This window comes from Desmodus rotundus, chromosome 8 (assembly GCF_022682495.2).
Source record: "Desmodus rotundus isolate HL8 chromosome 8, HLdesRot8A.1, whole genome shotgun sequence".
In the NCBI taxonomy this organism is placed as follows: domain Eukaryota; kingdom Metazoa; phylum Chordata; class Mammalia; order Chiroptera; family Phyllostomidae; genus Desmodus; species Desmodus rotundus.
The window spans coordinates 25,885,799-25,907,217 of record NC_071394.1 but is presented as its reverse complement, the minus strand read 5'-3'; the positions used below and the strand labels follow the sequence as shown (position 1 = coordinate 25,907,217).

Here is a 21,419-nt window from a genome sequence, read left to right as displayed (position 1 = left end):
TTCACAGGTGACGAGCTGGGTGCTCACAGAGGTAGTCATTTGTTCCAAGTCCCACAGTGAGTCAGCAGCAGAGTCCACACGCAGATGTTTGTGGTTTGGACCCCAATGTCCTGGCCCTTCCCCTGTTTCCAGGGAACCTCCTTCTTCAAAAGGAGGCACCAGCTGGCTAGGGCTGCCCAGCCTATACAGCCTTCAGACAGGATTTCCTTCCACAGCAACAGACCTTCTCAGCAACCCTGTCCCTTTTACCACTTCACTGTATTTTTCTCTACCCCCCACCCACTGTTCTGTATCCCCTGGTTACTGGGGTAACAGATATTTGAGTGACATTTGCTGGATTTCCAATGGTCACAGTCTGTCTTTCCCAGCACCTCTTAGCCTTTTAATTCTCTCCTCATTATTTAAGCCAGCATGCAGCAATTTTCCAAAACATCCAATTAGCAAGTGCACAGAAGGGACTGGGGCCATAATTAATTAATGATCTAGGACACAACAAGGCAAAAGCAAAGCCGAGGATGTGCAAAGTACCGAACACTGACCCTGCGGGAGGGAGACGCACACCTTCTAGGACCCTTCCTCGGCCCTTCCTCAGGAGGGAGGAGAACTCAGCAACCGCTAATTCAAATCCTGAAAGTCCCTCCACATTTTGGGATTGAACAGACATCCTCACTGGGTGATAATCTCAAGGGGGACATCTTCCCCTCCAGGATGAATGGCTGCCTTTGTTCCCGTGGTAAAAGGATTCTTCCCCCATTGTTTTCATGTGGGGAAGGTTGGCCTCTCTTTCCTTCCACAATTGTTCCAGCTTCTTTAGAGACATTCTTTCCTGCAAGATGGCCCCAACTCCCGGCATGTCTTGCTTTTCCTTCAAGCAGAAGCCAGGTTAGAACACTGGGATTTAAGAGACCAGTCTAGGATGACTGTGGAGACAGAGAAAGGGAAGAGAGGAGAGCGTCAGGATTCGCAGATGTACAGTTACTAGTCCAACGTGGAGATGACAGGAGGGCTTGGGTAGAAGTGCATCCAGACCAAATCCACCCAGACATCGACTTGCTGTCCAACAGCCCTGGTGAAGGGTGAACGGCAGGACAGTGCTAGCTCTGCTCTTGGTGAAAGCGCTACCTTTTCATCAGGAGGAAACAGAATGACATTCACTTTTGGTTATTAGGGACTCTAGTCACTGCCTGAAAGACCAGAGCCGGAAAAACAAGAAGTCTGAAAAGTATTACAGCAAGTTCCCACATCTCACGGGGGTGACATGACCACCGTTGCACACTTGCCAGCAGTGAAAATTAGAAGTCTTACCCAGAACAGTACAGTTGAAGGAACCTTTTACTACTTTTCCTTACCTACAGCCTAATTTCCTTTTGGTGCTAGCTTGGACTAATGCCAGCTTCCAGGGCTGATCTCAGCACTACAGGGAATGTGTCTAAATCCACCCTCCCCCCCCACACCACAGTCTAAGCACTCTGCTCATTACCATGGCAGTGACTATAGCCATGTCAGATGAAAGGGAAAGGAAAATGAAGATACCCACCGGGACATTTATAAGACATACTACTCGCTGCTACTGGTCAAAAGAGTAAATACTATGATGCTGTTGCTAAGCAATGTTGCAATTTCAGTCCTTAATAACTCCATTAGTAACACAGGATGGGACAAACTACATTTTGAGAATGATGAGATGCTTTGCCTTGCTTCTGTGAATAATCAGCCCCAGCAACCACGGCTTCCAACACAAAGCAGAAATGATTAGCCTTCGTCGCCCGGCTGGGATGCATGTTAGAACCCAGTGGTAAATGTCCTGTGGGGAAGGCTAAGGGCTCTCTGCTAAGCTGCTCCCCCACAGTGCCCACCAGTCTTAAAAAATGAATGAATTAATAAATAAGCACACATTCTTTCCATAAAATGTCTGCTCTCCACTCTTGTGTTTGTATATACAGCAAATGCTAGAAAATTGTGAATTTTAAATACACTTAAAGATTGGGAGTAAAATGATTCTACAAATGTTTAACCTTCTGATTCAAAGATAATACTGCTTTTGGGGATGCTGCGTGAGGGTGACCGGCTCTGCAGGCCAGTCCCGGGTCCTGTACCGATGGCAATTGTCCTCTGGTTCATAGACACCAGGAAGTTGCTCAGATGTGGCTGCCATCTAATGGCTTCCTGTTTCTTTTCCCCAGCATTCCCCGGTTACCCCAAATTTCCAGTGACCCAGAATTCACAGTATCCAGTATTCCCCAGTCACCACTCAGCATTTCCCAGTTACTAGGTAAGTATTAGGCAGAAATAATCTGCAAAAAATAATAAGAATCGCCTTTTCAGCAGGATTCTACCAATGGAATTCTGGAACTTTCCATCTCTAGACAAGCAATGCTGCACGACAGACACTATTGTATCAAAATTAGAGCATGGAGTCCGGATGGAACCGGACTTCCTCGGGTGAATCTCAACAACACAACTTCTCACTGAAGTGGCTTTGGGCAAATGAATGTCTTCTTGCCTCGGTGTCTCACCCACTATAGCAGTTGTTAAATAAGCTGATTTACATAAAATGCTTTCAACAGTGCCTCCTGCTGGCACCTTCTGGCTCTGGGGCAAGCAATATAAGTATTTGCAAGAGTCTTCAACCCCCCCTCCAATTAAAAGAAAGCAAATACCCGGTTTGTAAAGGGTAAAAGAAGCTGACCCCAGAGTGCACCCGTCTGTAGTCACTGCTTCTAAATTTCCGAGGAAGCCACTGATCCAATGAAGCTAGAAATAGCCGAATTTCAAATTCCTATAACATCAAACTGTTACTAATTAGGGTTCTGGTCACGTGCCATATGTTTCCCAGAAATAACAAATGTTCCATCCATGGAAAAGTAAGTGGCTAATAAGGGTAGGAAAAACATATATAGTAAACGTCCTTGTTTTTCTTGGCTGGTAACTTTAATATAATGAAATACTCAGTGAAAAAAACATGAACATTCCACTGCAATCACTTATACGCTCCGGGAAGGCTCTTGAACTACTGGAAGTTAGAAATCTATGTTCTAATCGCATTGTCAAATAATTTCTTTCGAATCTTACATTTTAAAGTTTGAAAAATGTTACTCAGTGCTCAGTGTTTTTCCCAGTAGAAATTACAGTGATAGATGTTAAACTAACTCCATGTGATCCTCATTTTCAGAAACACAATTTTAGACTGCTTAAGAGTGTCGATGTATCCCCTTGGGTTGCATTTAAAAAAAAAAGCCACTTTAGCTTTAAATATAGCTTTTTTGTGTGGGTTGCTTTTTTTCTACTAGGAACATATTTCTCTGAGATAATTTCTCAATCTTGCTATTTAGCAGGCTAAATGCTTTAGATTTTTTTAAATGTCCCTTTATTTTGTTTAAATATGACTTAAGTGGATTTTTGCAACTATTTAGTGAAAGAAAATTAAGTTATCGATCAAGTGATTGTCATTTATAAAGGCCATGCCAGCACTAGGAAGCTGGAGGTATGTTTTATTTTAGTATATTTTATACTAAAGAGCATGTATTTTTTAAAATAAATCTATCTGTTATTCTCATTCATCCCTATTTTCTGAAACTGATAAGCCATGACAATCTGGCAAACTCACAACTATCAACAACCAAACCTACAAAAACAAAAACAAACTAAGCAAACAACCACAACAGGAACAGATTCACAGAAATGGAGATCACAGGGACAGTTATCAGTAGGGAGGAGGTGGGGGGGAGAATGGGGGACAAGGTACAGGGAATAAGAAGTGTAAATGGTAGGTACAAAATAGACAGGGGGAGGTAAAAATAGTATGGGAGATGGAGAAGCCAAAGAACTTGTATGTACAACCCATGGACATGAACTAAGGTGGGGGAATGCTGGTGAGAGGTGGGGTACAGGGCAGAGGGGAATAAAGGGGAAAAAAATGGGATGACTGTAATATATTTAAAAATATATTTTTAAAAAAGACATATAATCCTGTACATGTTACAAAGTGATCAAGATCTGATCCAAGCTACTTTGGAGACAGGTCCTATTATGCGCAGTGTGACCGCACTGCCTGCGCTAAGTGCGCTTACTGCTTGACAGGCAGTGCTAGGTGCTGAATTACAGGGATAAGAAAGCAGACTAGGTCCTGTCCTCATGGAGCTTATAGTCTAGGGCAGTGCCGCTTACTGTGTGGTCTGTGGGCCAGCACTACCCCACGAACCACTTCTCATCACACTGCCACAGGACAAGTAATTGTTGCAGCAACTGGGCATTGCTGCACCACCCAACGTGTGGTCAAGTGGATTCATCTCGCCTCACTGGATGACAGCCAAAGTTGCATAACGAATCTGACATGGTGCGATCAAAGACCTGGTCATGGGCAGGAGGACAGATATCGGCTGTGACAAACTGGAAATTTAAAATAATCTACTCCTTCCAATACATAGTTTAAGAAGCACTAGTCTAGGCAAGGGAGAGGAGCGGGGAGAGAGAGAGGGAGGGAGGAGAGGGAGAAAGATATACTCATTCCAGCTGAGAATATCTGAATAAGTTTCACAGAAGAAATGATTCTTTTTTTTAATGTTTGGATATTGGAATTTCAATATATATTACCAACTGCTGCTTTGAAGAAAATCCAGCATAGCAAAGGCTTAAGCTGTTGATCAATAGAATCAGAAGGGACTTGATTTTCCTTTGTCTCTTCTGTTTCCCGTGAATTAGATGGGTAATCAAAGAAAGAGATAAAAAGTGAAGATCAAGATAAAGAGGGGAAAAACAAACATCAAGATAACCCAAATTTCAGCTCAACCCCTGGGTTAGTGAGCATGGGCCATATTTCTTTTTCCTTTTTCAAACTGAATTTATTGGGTGGCATTGGTTAATGAAATTATACAGGTTTCAAGTGTACAACTATGGAGTACATCATCAATATATTGTATCGTGTTTTCACCATCCAAACTCAAGTCTCCTTCCATCACCATTTATTCCCTTTTACCCTCTTCTACCTCCCCCATCCAGCTTACCCTCTGGTAATCACCACACTGCTGTCTGTGTCTATGAGTTTTTTCTTTGCTTAATCCCTTCACATTTTTCTTCCAGGCCCCCCAGCCCACTTCACTCTTACAGCTGCCAGTCTGTTCTCTGTGTCTATGATTCTGTTTCTATTTTGTTTGTTTTATTAATTAGATTCCACATGTAAGTGAAATCATATGGTATTTGTCTTTCTCTGATTGGCTTATTTCACTAAGCATAATGCTCTCCAGGTCCATCCATGCTGTTGCAAAAGTAAGATTTCCTTCTTCTTAATGGCTGAGTAGTATTCCATTGTGTAAATGTACCACTGCTTTTTCATCCACTCATCTCTGATGGACATTTGGGCTGCTTCCAAATCTAGGCTATTATAAATAACACTGCAATGAACATAGGGGTGCTATATTCTGCACATACAGTAACATTGGAATGATACAGAGAAGGAATAATTCTTGAGTGTGGATTGAGATTTAAGAGATAGAGACAACAGAGTTGGGAAAATGAAGGCAGAAAAGTACAAGAATGTCCTGGCCCACCTGGTTATTGCAGTTGGAGTGTGACATGGGGGTGGGGCAGATGGAAGTAAAGGAGACAAATGTGAAAGGTCAACAGCTGCCAGCTAGCAGAGGGCTTCTAATGCCATGGAAAAGAATTTGAAGACAATTTTTTATTTCTGAGACAACTGCAAGTTATTAAATATTCCAGAACATAATATTGACATGAAAGGAAATAATATTGGCCTCATTTGCATATTGGTCTCCATATGCAACACTTTGAGGTATGGGGCCTTTAGGGGAAGTAAATAATAATAGTAAAAAGGAACTTTTAAAAATGGTTATTCCAATGGTGTCTCATGTTAGTCATATTTCTAAGTAAACTTAGGCAATCTTAACTCTTCCCAGGCACCATAGCATAGTAAACTCCCACTTCAGAAGATCTAATCCTGTATGATTAAAGTGATTTTAAAATGTCATTTCTTAGCTTATAGTACTTATCATATTTGTACAGGGAGAACACATATTCTTCGTGGTTTCACAAACTCTGATTAAACCACAGAGATTAAGGAACCTTAAACCAATATACTATTGTAAAAACTTATACTATAATGTCAAGTGCCATCATCAAAGGACACAGGAGTGGCCCTTTTTTCTCTCTCTTGTTCTCTGTTTCCTATAAAACCAGAACTGAACTCATTAACTGTGCCTCATTTTAAGTCCCTATGTGTCACCAAAAGGCCATTAATCCTTGCAGCTGACCAACCTGGAGTGTTCAGCAGCATTAAGATTTTCACAAATGTACCTTTAAAAAAATAGTTAAGTTACTAAGTAAGTTTTAAATTTGGAGGGTAACATTTCATAAGGCTTGTAACAAATAAAACAAGGCTCTCAAAGGGTATGGCCTCTCCCCAGCCAAAACAAACAAACATATAAACAAAAAAACCAACCCAAAAAGCAACATATTACCATGTTAGGATTTCGCACATTTGGCTGAGTAAAAATATGATTATTTAGTCTTCTAATTCTGGTTTCATAATCTTTTAAATTGTGGTATAAGAACTATAGAATTATAAAGAGACTGTCCTCCTGAACTGAAACTAAGCATTTAGCACTGGCCGTGTTTGCAATTCTGCAGCCACAGTACGAAGCTCAGACACAGTGCTGCGGGTCACTCATGGGCCCTGGTGTACCAAAGCAGAGGTTCTCAACTTAGAGTGACGCTGCCCCTCCCAGAAGACATTTGGCAATGTGCAGAGATGGATGTGGGGACGCTACTGGCACCAGATCGCCACTGAACAATCCACACTGCATAGGACAGCCCCTCACGACAGAATGATCTGGCCCAACGTGTTAGCGGTGTTACAGTCGGGAAACCCTGCACTAAAGAATCACAGGAACAACATTTCCATCCTTCCTCTCAGCGCATGTGAAAATCCCTTTAATTCAAGCAATCTGAAAATCAGAAACAAGGTTGTTCCTGAAGATTAAAACAGATCATTGGCCCTGGCTGGTGTGGATCAGTGGATTGAGCACTGGCCTGCAAACCAAGGGGTTGCTGGTTCGATTCCCAGTCAGGGCACATGCCTGGGTTCTGGACTGGGTCCCCAGTGGGGGGCGCACCCAGTGGGGGACACGCAAGAGGCAACCACACATTGATGTTTCTCTCCCTCTCTTTCTCCCTCCCTTCCCCTCTCTCTAAAAATAAACAAATAAAAAATGTTTTAATTGAAAAAATCAGATCATTATTATGCCTCTTTTGATACAATGAAGTACCCCCTGATTTTTGTAAGCAAGGCCTGAAGGTGCCCCGCACAAATTTAATTCCATCGGTGGTAATGTGTTACATACAGACACACAAACATCGTCCTCAGGACATCTTCAAGCAGATCTTCCGAAAGGGCAGGTGCGGCTGAAAACTCAAACAAGGGCCCAGATATGTAGCATTTTCTGAGTTGTAAGTCACTGATGATGTTAAGATGCACCGTCAGTTAAATAACAGCTTTTGGGAAGGTGGCAAAGAAATACCTCTACTTAAACATGTACATTGATTATAAAATGTGCACCCTTTTTAGAGATGGTAAATATGCAAAATCTATAAAGGATATTAAGTATGTGAGAAGATACACTAAGTTCTTTTTTCTAAAAAGAAATAGAAAAGTAGATTAAGTGTATAAGAAGATATACTAAACTCTTTTTGTAAAAAGAAACAGAAAGACTGAAATACTCGCCCTGTGATCTTTCTCAATTGGTGTTAGTCTCAGCTCTTTTTCACTTCAGTTTTTACATTGTCCCCTCAACCTGCCACCACGACTCCAGGGAGAGGTCACAAGATGCAGGGTGGGTAGCAGTACCTCCGCTGGATCCTCAGAAACAAGAACAAACTAATACAAACTTCACAGGTTCCCTCTGTTTTCCTCTTGGAATTTCTCCAAGTCTTTGACTGTGAATTGACAACTCCGAAGAACAGCTGTGCAGAGCATGGTCCTAGCACAGCTAGAGCACATGACTTCATTTAACTAAACAAACACACTTAGATGCAATCCATATAATACTTGAAATTATTTTTAAATTCCATCTACGAGCCAGTGACACCACTTATACATAAAGAAAAACTTAACTATAAAACCTATATACTTGCTTATTGGCATATTATCGGCTTGTTCCACTGGAAATTAAAATCCACGTGAACAGGGATTTTGTCTTGTGTTTAAACCAGTGAGTGAATGAATGAGTGAATTTCTTCTTCCAAACAGCAGAGCCATTATACAACTGCAGACTTCCTTAATGTTCACACTAACGGCAGGAGGCAATAGGACTCCCTTCGTGTTATTAACTATACATGTCCATTCGCTCATTCCCTACCAAGTCTTTCATGACCTGCCCCTGCCCCCCTTCCAGTTTTCCCTCACATCACGCCCCTGTTGCTCCCAGCAATGCTGGCCTCGGTTCGGCTCCCAGGAAGCTCCTGTGCTCTTCTGTCTCAGAGCCTCTTCCCAGAACACCCTCCTCTCCATCCCCAGCCCCTTCGGATTTCTTCAGGAAGGCTTCCCGATCGCCACTTAAACTGGGTGTAGTGCCTGTATTGGATAGTGTCATAGCTTCTCATGTTTGGTTTGGTTTGGTTTTCATTACAGTACTTATCACAGTTGTAAAATATATTTGTGGAATTATCTGGTTGGTGTCTCTCTCCACCCCATACCCCTCACTGTAGGCAGAAGCCACGTCTGCCTTGCTCCCCATTCACAGACCCATTGTCCATCACAATGCCTGTCAGATAGCAAGCGCTCAACCAGTATTTGTTGAGTGAATACATGAATTGTGTTTCTAGGAGCACAATCTGTTACCAAATATACGAGTCCATGTTCCCCTGCACCGTTCTTCCTCGGATTCAAGTTAGGTGCTCAGTCAATACTTCTTGGTTAATTGAGATCATCATTTATCTACTGCAAACTATGTTCTCGGAAGTCCACATGGCCCTAAAAGAACTTGTTACAGAATTTTTCAGAACTTGACTGATTGCCACTTTTTTCAACATACTAACAAAAAAGCAGTTTGCTTTTTTCTTTTTTTCACTTAATTTATTAGCTGTTCTGGCATTAAGAACATAACCGGGTGGAAAATAGTGGTCAGGGAATCAATTATTTGGATAATGAGTATTTGTTTCTATGTCTGTATTTTAAAACATCTGGAAACATTTTAATTATCCTCTAAATATTTGGTGTCTTGTATTCACAGCCTCTGAGATGATCGCTCCCCATTGCTGTTCCTGAGTGAAAGATTCTCTGTTTGACAAAATAGGTGTTTTTGTTAGAGAAGAATTTATGGAACACTGAAGACAGAGAGTAGCAAACTCCTCAGCTAAGAGGATTAAAACAATATTTATTTTAAGAGGAGGAGCAAGAAAGAGGTCTTTAATGCAGAGAACTGCAGAAAACCACAATTCCATATAATACCATGTAACTAAGGAGCTAGTCACATGGGAAGCCTTGGGGGAAGAGTATGGAATTCTCGAGGATCCAGATAAGATGATTGCAGCCTAAAGGAGCTAAAGAGAGACACTGAGACAACAGGAAATCAGAAATCATTTTAAACCTAGATTTTATTTGTATACTTCACCTTAAAATAGTTTCTTTACATACATCTTCCCTACCTATGGTTACCAGGACCTCTGTTACTAGGCAATTTTAATTCAAGTGTGTGGAACCCCTCAAACAAAATTCCAGAAATCCCAGGAAATTGGGGCAGAAATTGCTAACTGAAGCCATCCTCGTGACAAGTCTGAGATAGGAAGCTTAGCCCCCGTTAAAGGGCCCGCCCTCATCCTGGCCTTGGGTGCTCCTTTCACAAGCTAACAATAGTCAGACGGGGGCTAATTCACTGCCTCAGAGCTTTTCTGTCCAGTTCTCATCGCAGTTGCCCTCCTTTGGGTCTGGAAGATGCCTCCGATCCTCAGCATGAAGTCCTACAGCCTCTCCTTGTTCCACATAAACCAGAGATGAAGCAGATTTTATTTGGGGCTCACACGAGAAGGGCCTCCCCAGGGGGGAATCACCTGTCCCTGAGATCACAGACACAGAAGAGAGACGTGGGAGCTGGAGGAGGCGCAGAAACGACCAGAAGCCAATAGCAGCCATACCGACTCTCTACACCTCCAGGCCAAGGGGAAGGGTTCTTATGTTGAACTGTATTCCTGCTTTACTGTCTTTTGGCGCTTTCCTATTATTCTTCGGTTGAAGTTAGAAAGATCCGAGGAACTAATGCAATGGCTACGACTATATTCAGGGGTGTGATATTCATAAGCAGTTCAACCAGAGCACTGTAAGAAACAGCCCCTCAGGCTGCCTCATCCCTACCAACTTAAATACACAATCCTGTCTTGGTCTCCAGGAGAAATGCACTGGGGCTGAGACTTAATTCTCAATGTCAAGAAGAGAAAAACCCTTCAGACTTTACTTAGCACAACTTCAAATATTTCTTTAGTGTCCTACAGATCTCATTCAGAGGACTGATGTGCCGAATCTGGAATGCAGACTTTTCACTTTCACTTTCTTATGACATTCAGACGAGCCGTGTTGCTCAGCAAATGTATAAATACAAGTATTTATTAATAAATAGAGACTTGAAGGGGATAAAGGAAGTGGGGCGAGTTAAGTACATTCATGGTTCATTTTATATCAACTTATCCCCCTCCCCTGCAATATCAGTCAAATACAAAACAAGTTTGATTCTTGCTCACGCTTATGTTATTTCTGTCATTTGATCCTCATATAAAACTATTTGGCCAAGTAAATATTGGATTAATATTTATACTTTGTTTACAAACAGCCCCCAAAAAGTATCACCAGGGCCTAAGCCATATTACCTTGCTTCCAAATCTTGGCTGGCTTTTATCTGGGGCCAGGAGCGTATTTTGAAAAATACCCACAAAATTCATATACCAGGTTTCCCTTTCTGAAAAGCCAATTTCCTAAATATTCCATGTGATGGTTTTTGAGACCCACATGAACACACGGAGAAAGTAATAATGTTCCCGTCTTAACAGGAAATGCACTGCTGTGGTTGCTGCCGTCCCGATTGTGCTACAGTAGAATTTCAGAAGAATCTTTTCTGAATTAGAAAACATCCCTTCTACTTGCTGCCCACTGTCCTCTTAAATTTTCCATACCAAACCCAAATGAGTGGATTTAGAAAGTAAGGAGGGGCACGTACATATTACCTTTTTTTTTTTTTTTGGCCAGGAAGCAAGACAGGTTTTTACATTATCAGTTATCTTGTTTTGTTTTTTAAGTAAATTTCTTATACTCAAATAAGGTTTCTATTTAATCAGAGTTACCAGAGAAGAGAGCAGAATGTTAAAAAAAATTTAGACTGGGTACATAGTTTTCTTTTTCGGTAACATAAATTTATCCAGAGTTAAAAATGGAAATGTATACCTCATGGCAAAGCTTTAATAACAGATGTAAGCTAGTATTTTCTATTCACCAAAGCCCAAAACATATAAACAGGCAACAGCCTCACTAAGAGGCAATAACTTTGCATTCTGAATCATAAGTTACACAGTTTGCAACTCAGGCATTCAGAGAGGTAAGAAAAGTAACTCACAGTAGGCAGTCACGTGTGGCCTCGGGACTGGGAGCCTCCCAGGGTATCGCGGCGGGGTTTATCACCAGCGCTTCTGTGGCCCTGCAACTGAGAGCACTCATAATCAATGCATGTTTTACTTGCAGATTTGACAGCTCGGTTAAGCAGTTTATGTAAGGCTGCTGCGTTTAATTCTTCTGTAGTTGCCTTTATAAACAGGAAACAGGAAACATACCTACAAGAACACTGACATGTTTCAGTCTAATTGGTCTTTGTCTGTATCACAGAGGGTGATAGGTACAGTCCCCAAAAGAGCAGGACTCATGTCCCGGCATTTCACAGTCTAAAGTCCTTTAGACAGGTGTTATGCAGGCAATTTATTCTAGGGAGGAATAGGCATTCTGAGTAACATTCAAGGCCTTAATCCTGGCAGGACTATAAACTTCAGGATAAATTCATGTGTATATACACACAAGTATGTATCATATATACATAACTATGTAATATATTAAGTAATTTATTATTTAAAATATATACATTATTCAAAATAATAAACAACATTAAAATAATATACATAATTTTCCATGAAATATATAGAAATTATCATTCAGCAATCTTTTGGCTATAAATATCAGAAAACCCAACTCAAATTCACTGACACAAATAAATAACAAAAAAAAAGAAAATATTTTGGTTCACTGAACTGTGGGGGGAAACCCCCAGATGTAGGGTTGGCTTTGGGAAGCCAGAGGTTCATAATATTCTGAGACTCTCTGCAATTCTCTTGGCACAGGTGTTCTCTGTAAATTGACTTGAACTTGGTTGCCCCCCCTCATGGTACAAAAATAATGGCGGCAGCAGTTGAAGGCCATACATCCATCTTCCAGGGGACAGTGTGAGCATGCTGGCTGGCCCAGTCTGATCGAGCTGCTCAGACTGCCCATCGCTAAACCAGTCACCAAGCCGTGCTGAATGGCTTTAAATCCAGCAAGGTCCATCCCTGGAGGTGAGGGTAGAATCATGCCAAAGAAACATCTCATGGAAAGACATTCAAGATACTGTGAGGAAGGGAAAGGGTGGGGGGAGAATACTGGGGAGAAAATCCACAAATGTGCACAAAACACTGTTTGGCAATAATCCGGATCTGAAGGTTGGTGTTCGAGGATGTGTGTCCAGGGAAACACTAGCTCTGGGGTTATTTGAAGATGTCTGAAAGAGAAAGAACTGAGGTGCTAGAGACGATTACCCAAGTCTTTACATTGAGTCACACTTCTGAGTAACAGTAGATTTGCTGTCTGAGAAAATAGCTCAGCATCTTTCCTCCTTGTTTATGAAATAGATTTTATGGTATATAAAGTGCCCTTACATTCGATCTTCCATTTTGTCAACCACCACCACATCACTGAGGGGCTATTCACAGTACTCCCTTGTATCTGGTACAGCATGTCCGGCTATCAAGAAAAAATTACCAGGCATATCAAAGGGCAAAAAACACAATTTGAAGAGACAGAGCAAGCATCAGAACTGTACCTGGCAGGGAAGGTGGAGTTAAAAGATGACAGAACTCACATGAGGGCTGGAGTAATTTACTAAGCCAAAGTCAAGGCGGAGTCACAGCCAAAACTCAATTCCAGAGGGATTAAGGACTTAGTTGTGAAAAGCAAAATATTAAAACTTGAAGAAAAAAAATAAAACATCTTTCTGACCTCTAAATGGGAAAGGAATTCTTAAGGCACAGATGTGTTAATCATTAAAGGAAAGACTGATCATTTTCTTACTGTAATATTAAGATCCGCTTATCAAAATAAAACAAAAGATGTGCCAATATCTGAGACCAGTTTGCAACATGTAAAATCAACAAAAGACTGGTATTCAGGTCACAGAAAGAAATGTTACAAATCAGTAAGAAAAAGACGACACAATAGAAAAGTGAGCAAGAGATCTGACACATTGTTCCAGAGGAAAAAAATACAAATGGCGAATGAACATATAAAAAAGTGAACAACCTCATTGGTAATCAGAAAAGTGTGAATTAAACTGATGGTGGGAGTGTGAGTTCACACGAACACTTGCAAACAATTTAACCTTATCTCATGAATCTTACCAAGATGAATGTTTACATATCCTCCATTTGAGCAAATCCCTCCTCCCCCATATTCTCCAGAGAAACGTGTATATTTGCACAGGGAGACATAAAGTGTTTTTAACAGCTTTACTCAAAATAGCAAAAAGCTATATTTAACACAAATGTTCACCAATGGAGAGAGAATGAATTGAGTTATAGTCATCCAATAAAATATTAGACAACGGGGAAAAATCAATAAATCACAGCTGCATGCAACAACTTGGGTGAACCTTAGAAATCTAATGGATGTAAAAAAAAAGCAAGTATCAGGTAACTACATACAAATGACGACATTTTTTAGTAAATGAAACTCAAGATCAGTAAAACCTAAGAATATTTTTGTTTCAGTAAACCCACATGTAATACTTTTTTTTACAGTTCTACAATCATTTTATCCCATGGAGATTCATGTAGCCAGCATTGTAATCAGGACACAGAACTGCTCCTCACCGCACCAAACTCCTTCTTGCTACCATTCTGTAGTCACACTCATCCCCTCTGCCCCATCCCTTCCCCCTGGAAACCATGAGCCTGTTCTCCGTCTTTTCTTTCGGTCATTTCTAGAATGGTAATCCATTGAACCATACATCACGTGACTTTTTGATAGTGGTGTTTTTGTTTGTTGGTTTGGTTTTTTACTCAGCATAATGCTCTGGAGATCTATCGAAGTTGTTGCCTCCATCAGTAGCTGTTCCCTTTGATTGCTGAAGGCTATTCCGTCGTGTGAATGTATCACAGTTTCTTTGACCACCGTTGGATGACATTTTAGTTGTTTGGGGGCTATTACAAGTACATCTTCTAGGAGAAACTGCACATAGGTTTATTTTGTGGATATAAGTTTTTATCTCTCTGGGATAAATCACAAGAGGATCATGCTGGGTCATATGATAGATTTATGTTAGGTTTTTTAAAAACTGTCCAACTTTGGGACAACTGTAATGGCATAATCAGTAAAATATAATGTAGAAAAAACTGCCTAACTATTTTCTAGAGTGGCGATACCATTCCAACCAGCAGTGTATGAGCGATTCAGGTTTTCCACATCCTCGTCAGCGTATGGCATTCTTGCTATGTTTTATTTTAGTTTTTCTGATGGGTGTGTACAGATAGCGCATCACAGTCTTCATTTGCGTTTCCCTAGTAGCTAGTGCTGTTAAATATCTTTTCATGTGCTTATTTGCCATCTACATATCCTTTTCAGTAGAATGTCTCCTTATTTTTTTTGCTTATTCTCTAATAGAATTGTTTCTTTTTTAACTGTTGAGTTTTGAGTTCTTTGTACAGTGTAGACATGAGTCTTTCATCAGGTGTGTGTTTTGCAATATTTTCTATCAGTCTGTAGCTTATCTTTTCATCTCCTTCACAGAGTCATTCATAGGGTAAATATTTTTAATTTGCATAAAGTCCAATTTATTTATTTTTTCTTTCAGAGATCACGCCTCTGATGTCATGTTTTAAGAACTCTCATGCAGTCAAACTTCTAAGGTTTTGTTTTATGTTTCTTCTGAAAGTTTTATAGTTTATGTTTTACATTTAAAGCTACAATCTATTTTGTGCTGTGCAAGGTGTTTTTGTTTGTTAGTTTTGCCCATGGATACCCAATCGCTCCAGCACCATTTGTTCAAAAAAAATAAAATGTCTTTCCTCCACTGAATTGCTTTGGATAGTTGTCAAAAATCAGTTGGCTCTGCGTGTAGGTGGCTATTTCCAGGTTCTCTGTTTTGTTCCAGGGATCTGTGTCTATCCCTCCTGCTAATTCTCCACAGTCTTAACTATTGTCGCTACATAATGTGTCTTGAAATCAGTAGAGCAATTCCTGCCACTTTATTCTTCTTTTTCAAAATTGTTAGACATCCTATTATAGCTTTTTTCCCTTTTCGTATACATTTTCAGAAAAATCTTGTCTGTATCTAAAAAACTCTTGGCTGACATTTTTATAATAATTACACTAAAAGTGAATATCAATTTGGGGAGAACGGATGTCTTTACTATGCTGAATCTTCCAACGTATAAATACGGCATGTCGCTCCATTTACTTAGATCTTCTTTGATTCCTTTCACCGGCATTTTGTAGCTTTGAACATACACATTGTGTACCTGTTTTGTTGTTAGGTTTACACATAGGTATTTCGTGTTTTGAGCAATTATAAGCAATTATATTTAATTTCAGCGTCCATGTATACATGGCTAGTATATGGAAATACATGGGAGGACTTCTTTTGTAGATTCTGTTGGATTTTTCTAGTAGACCTCACGGCATGTGCAAAGAAGAGCACTTCTGTTTCTTTCTGGTCCTTCTGGTTTCTCTCCTTCCTTTATCGCACTGTGTGGAATTTCCAGTGCTTGACAGATGCAGGCCTTTTATACATACTCTTTATCAGTTTTAGGAAGTTCCTCTCAGCTATTTTTCTGAGATTTTTTTAAAAATCATGGATAGTTGAACTTTGTTATATGATTATTCTGCGTCAATTAGTGCAATGGCAATTTTTTAGATTGTTTATATAATGGACTATACTGATTGCTTTTCCTATGAAATAGCCTTGCAACCCCTGAATACACTCCACTTTGCTGTGGTATATAATTATTGTCATATTCGATACATTGCCGAACACCGTTTGACAATACTGTGTTAGGGAACACCTGAGAGTCGTGTTGTTGTCTCATGGGGTACTATCTTTTTCGAGTTGTGGTATCAGGGTAGCTTTATAAAATGAACTGGGAATTATTCCCTCCTCTTCTGTTTTCTGGAAGAGATTTATAGGATGAATAGCTAATTCTTCTTTAAATATTTGGTAGAATTTTCCAGTGAAACTCTTTGGGTCTGCTGCCAATTGTCTGTTTGGAGAGTTTCTAAATTACTAACTTAATTTCCTTAGTTATACAGCTATTCAAATTATTTTTTTATTGTGAGTTATGGTATTTTGTGCTTGCTGGGAAATTGTCCCATTTTATATAAGCTGTGAAACTTTAGTGTGTAGAGGTTTCTGCAAGAATTCCCTTGTTACTCTTTTGAGGTCTGCCCGTGTGCGCTGATGGCGCATTTTTATTCCAGTTTGGTGATTTCTGTCTGCTCTCTTCTCCTCAGTGTTGCTGGGGGTTTATCAATTGTTGGTCTTTTCAGGGAATCAGTTTGTTGTCTGATCTACTTTCTCTATTGTTTTTCTCTTCTCAATTTTATTGATCGCTGCTCTTTATGAGGCCCTTCCTGATACTTCCTTTGGGTTTATTTTGCTCTTTTTCTTTATTTCTTAAAAAAAAACTAGTTTCTGGAGAAGAGAACTTGGATTATTGATTTGAGACTTTCCCTCTTTTCTAATCTAAGTATTGAGTGCTATAAAGTTTTCTCTCAATTTCAATTCTCTTAAATCTGATGAGGTTGGAGTTATGGTTTATCGTGGCATATATTGCGTGGGGCCAGAAAAGAATGTCTTTTCTGCCCTTGTTGGTGGATTCTATCAACGTAAATTAGATCCGGTGTTACTGTGTTCGCTGCACTTGTTGGTTTTCTGTTTCGTTGTTCTATCAGTTGTTGAGGGACCTGTGTTGAAGTTTCCAGTTCTGACTGCTGATTTGTTAATTTCTTCAGTTTTATCAGTTTTTATTCCACATATTTTCCTCTGTTGTTTGGTGCACAGTAAGGATGCGCCTGCAAACTACGTGCATCTGCGGTGTTGTTCCGGCGGATTGACCCGCTTATCATTATGTGAGGCCTCTCTGCGGCCCTGGTGGTCTTCCTTGGGTCCTTGCTCCGAAATCCTCTGTACCTGACTGCTAATGCAGCCACTCCTTCCAGCTTTCGATGAACGTTTACTTCGCCTATCTTTCTGCAATCTTTAACTTTCACCCTCTTCTATTATTATACCTTAGGGTAGTTTTTTGTAGACAGCATGTGGTTGGATCATTTTTTTAATCCACTGTGTCAATCTGTCTTATAGTTTGTATATTTGGACCATTTACACTTCAGTAATTATTGATATATTTGGCCTAAGCCTGATGTTTTACTCTTTGTCTCCGTGTTCTCTATTTTCTCTTTCTTTATTCCCATTTCCAACCTCAGTGTAGATACTTGAACATTTTTTAGAATTCCATTTTTATTTATTTAGTTTTTTTAGCACAGCTTTTTTAATAGCTCTTTCTATAGCTTTTTAAATCTTCACCTGAGGATGTGTTTTTTATTGCCTTTAGAGAAACAGGAAGTGGGGGGGAGGGAAAGAGACATTGATGTGAGAGAGAAAGATGGGTCAGTTTCCTCCTATATGTGCCCTGACCAGGGATCGAAACCATGACCTAGGTATGTGACAGGGAATCGAACCTGCAAAATTTTGGTGTTTGGGACAACAGTCCAACCAACTGAGCTGCCCAGCCAGAGCTGTCTAGCTTTGTTTAATGTTTGCTTTCCATATTACATTAAATATACATAACTTACACATGTGTATTGTTGTTGATATCGTACCAGTTGAAATAAAATCCTTACCTCACTCTATATCCCTTTACTCTCCCTCATTTATAAAATAATTTTCTTAAATATTTTCTCTACACACATTGATGGGCACATCAGACAGTGTTATAATTTTTTCTTTAAACATTACACACAATTTGGATCACTTAGGAAAAGGAAAGTTAATTGCACATGCTCCCATTTTTCACTCTTTACATTATTCTTTTTTTCTGCTGATATTTTAAGATTCCCTCTTTTATTGCTTCATTTGTTAGAGAACTTCCTTTAGATATTGCTTTAACAATAAGTGTGCCGGTGACAAATTTCTAGGTTTTCCTTCAGCTGAGAATGTCATGCTTTCTTCCTCTTTCCCGAAGGATATTTTCCCTGGATTTAGAAATCTGAGTTGACAGCTCTTTTCTTTCAGCATTTAAATAACATTCTGCCACTTCCTCTGGCCTCCATGGTGTCTGATGAGAAAGCCTCTCTCTTTCTGACTGTTTCACCCCTGTAGATAAGTTCTCGTTTTACTCTTGCTGCTTTTAAAATCTTTTCTTTGACATTATTTTTCAGAAGTTCAACTGTTATGTGTCTTAGTATGGATTTCTTTGGGTTAATCCTGTTAGGTTTTCTCTCAGCTTCTTGATGCTATAGGTTTGTGTCTTTTGTCAAACTTGAAAAGCTTTCAGCCATTGTGTCTTCAAATACCTTTTCAGCCTTGTCCCCTCTCTCTCCTTCCAGGATGTTGATGGTACATGCGTTAGCCAATTTCCATATCCCCATGGGTCCCTTGAGGTTTTGTCCTTTTTATTTTTTCCCACTTTCAGTCTGTTTTCTCTGTTGTTTGGATTGGGTCATTCCTGTATTTTGTTTACAACTTCACTGATTCTTTTCTCTGTCCCCTTCATTTTACTGTTGAGCCCATTCATTGAATTCTTTTGACTTATTACATTTTTTCAGTTTCTAAGAAACTAAAAAAGATAATAAGATTTAAAAAGACCACAAAAATCAAGCCAAAACTTTTTCTTCAGCTGCAAAAGGAAGCAACTCTCTTCTGCTTGCTAATCCATGAACACATTAATAGCAGGCCAGGGGTCCAATGGCCACACTGACTACTGTGACTCCCATTTGGACTGGCCTTGCTTCCACTCAGTGGCCCTTTGTTAGAACACGTCCTGGGAGTTTCTCTCCAGGGCAATGAGGCTGCTCTGGGCAGGGCTGCCTCCAGGAGACAGGACAGGCAGTTGAGGCAGGAACAAGTGGTGTTTCAGCATGAAGCCGTAACGTACTGGGCTACTATTCATCCTCTGGCCTTTTCAGCGCCACCCTACCTCTCATTACTTCAGCCCTACAGCTCATTCAGAGTCTTGCATGGATTTTTATTTCTTCTCTCACTTCCTGTGGCTTTCTACTTGTTTGCCTGACTCCCAGATCACTCTGCCTGTGTTATGACATCTGTACACGTGTGGATTCTCTAGCCCAGCTCCTTGACCAGGGCGCTGGACCTAATTAAACACCACCCAGACATTTTAAAGGTCTCACTTTCACCAACTCTTCTGTTGTCCTCCAATGCCAATGGAATGCAGACTTCTTTTCTCTTCAAGCCGGGGGTGCGGGAGATGGATTTTATGGGCCCACAGTCTCTTCTCTCTAGGAGATGTTTGTATGAGGCCACCAGCTGCTTGTTACACATGTTCCTTCCATCCACGCCCAGCACACAGAGGCAGGAAGAGGGATGGGTGCAAGGGCAAATGAATGCTGAAAAGCTTGATAAACACTAACAAATACTAAAAATAGCTAAGCAGAAGTAGTCTACCTTTAGGAATTTCATTTGTTTCTCTGTGGTGCTAGGAGGAAGGAGAGAAGGAGAGCTGTGGAGAAGGGACTGAAAGTGTTAGGGTTCTCTGGGGGTGGAGGCACTAAGGGCTTCCCCAGGCAGACGGCACCCACCCTGCCCCTCCCTGAAATCTCAATCTCTCTCTCTGTCAGCTTTCTCAGGCTTCTGCAACTTGGCAAATGGCTCGCTCCTTGTGCTGCAAATGAGAAAAAGAAGCTAAGAGACTGCAGGTTGCTTTGCTCCTCAACCTCACCTTCTCCCCCTGCAGAGCAGCCTAGCCATCTTTTGACCTAAGCTCCCAGGGAGCCGAAGGTGGCTAAAATCAGTGTGCATTACCTGTACATCCGTGAGTCCCTGGTATGCTGGGTGTGACAAGGCATAGCCATTAGCGCCACATGACACAATCTGCATGGTATAGACAGGAATTCACAGACTAGAGTTCTTCATGTCCCCAAAAATGCCCTCTGCTGGGTACTCTTGCCATCCCCCACCCCACCCCACCCCACCGCCAGGACTAGGGATAAATGACCCTGATCTTTTCACGTCCAGAGTCTCCCAGCTTAACAAAATAGAGGAGTGAAAGTCTGTTCAATCATGTTTCTGTCATTTTCTCTTCCCTTGTGAGCCATTTAATGATGTTATGAATCGATACGGTGCGCCAGAGCTGGGGGAAGACACAGCACGAGGGAGCAAAATGGTTCCCGCTTGGATGAATTACACGGACCTTTTGAGCTCTTGTCAGATCTGCGCGATCAGAAAAGGCAGAATATTTTGAGTCTGAGTCTTCTTCTGTTGCCCTAATGCCTCCCCCATAAATGCAATCTCAATATCATGGTCAGACAGTAAAAGGAAATAAAAAGCCTCCCTTGCTCTTCCCTACTCTGAAAACTTTTATATCTTCATCATCACCCTCTCTTTCCTTCATTACTTGGAGGAAGAGGGAGCGCCCTCCAGGCCAAGGGTAACGCCTCCATTTCCATCCTGATTGTCCCTTATACCATCACCCAGACCTTACTCCATCCCCGCCCCCATCTCTCCTTCTACATCTTCAGGATGCCACTTCTCTGGGCCCCTCTGCAAAGCTGGAGCACAGGCTCCGTCTCTCTAACCTTGCAAGCCTGACTTTTATTTGTTTACCCTTTGCTGTACCATCTCTCTCCTTCTCTGCTCCTTCATAAAAGAAGGGTCTACACTCATCATTCCCCTCTCCCTTACTTTATTTACTCCTTAACTCTATTGCAACTCATCCTCATTCTACTTTCTCCAAAGTCCCTAATGATTCCCAGGTTGCCAAATGCAATGACCTTGACCTTTCTGTTCAACCTTCTTGAAATCCACTCTACCCTTTGATTCCATGATGGTACAATAGCTTAGCTTTCTGGGGACCTATCTCTCCATTCCAGACTCTTCCACTGTCTCATCTTCTCTTTG

At 40.8% G+C, this 21,419-nt stretch overlaps 1 protein-coding gene across 2 annotated transcripts in view; it reads right to left on the bottom strand.

Moving 5' to 3' along the window:
• The window catches only part of NCALD (neurocalcin delta), a 337,075-nt gene that overhangs the window by 128,249 nt on the left and 187,407 nt on the right, over positions 1-21,419 (bottom strand). For both annotated transcript variants that reach the window (XM_053929493.1, XM_053929492.2), the window contains exon 4: positions 11,610-11,696. The gene's annotated coding sequence lies outside the window, so the exon portion shown is untranslated. The remainder of the gene's footprint in view (positions 1-11,609; positions 11,697-21,419) is intronic.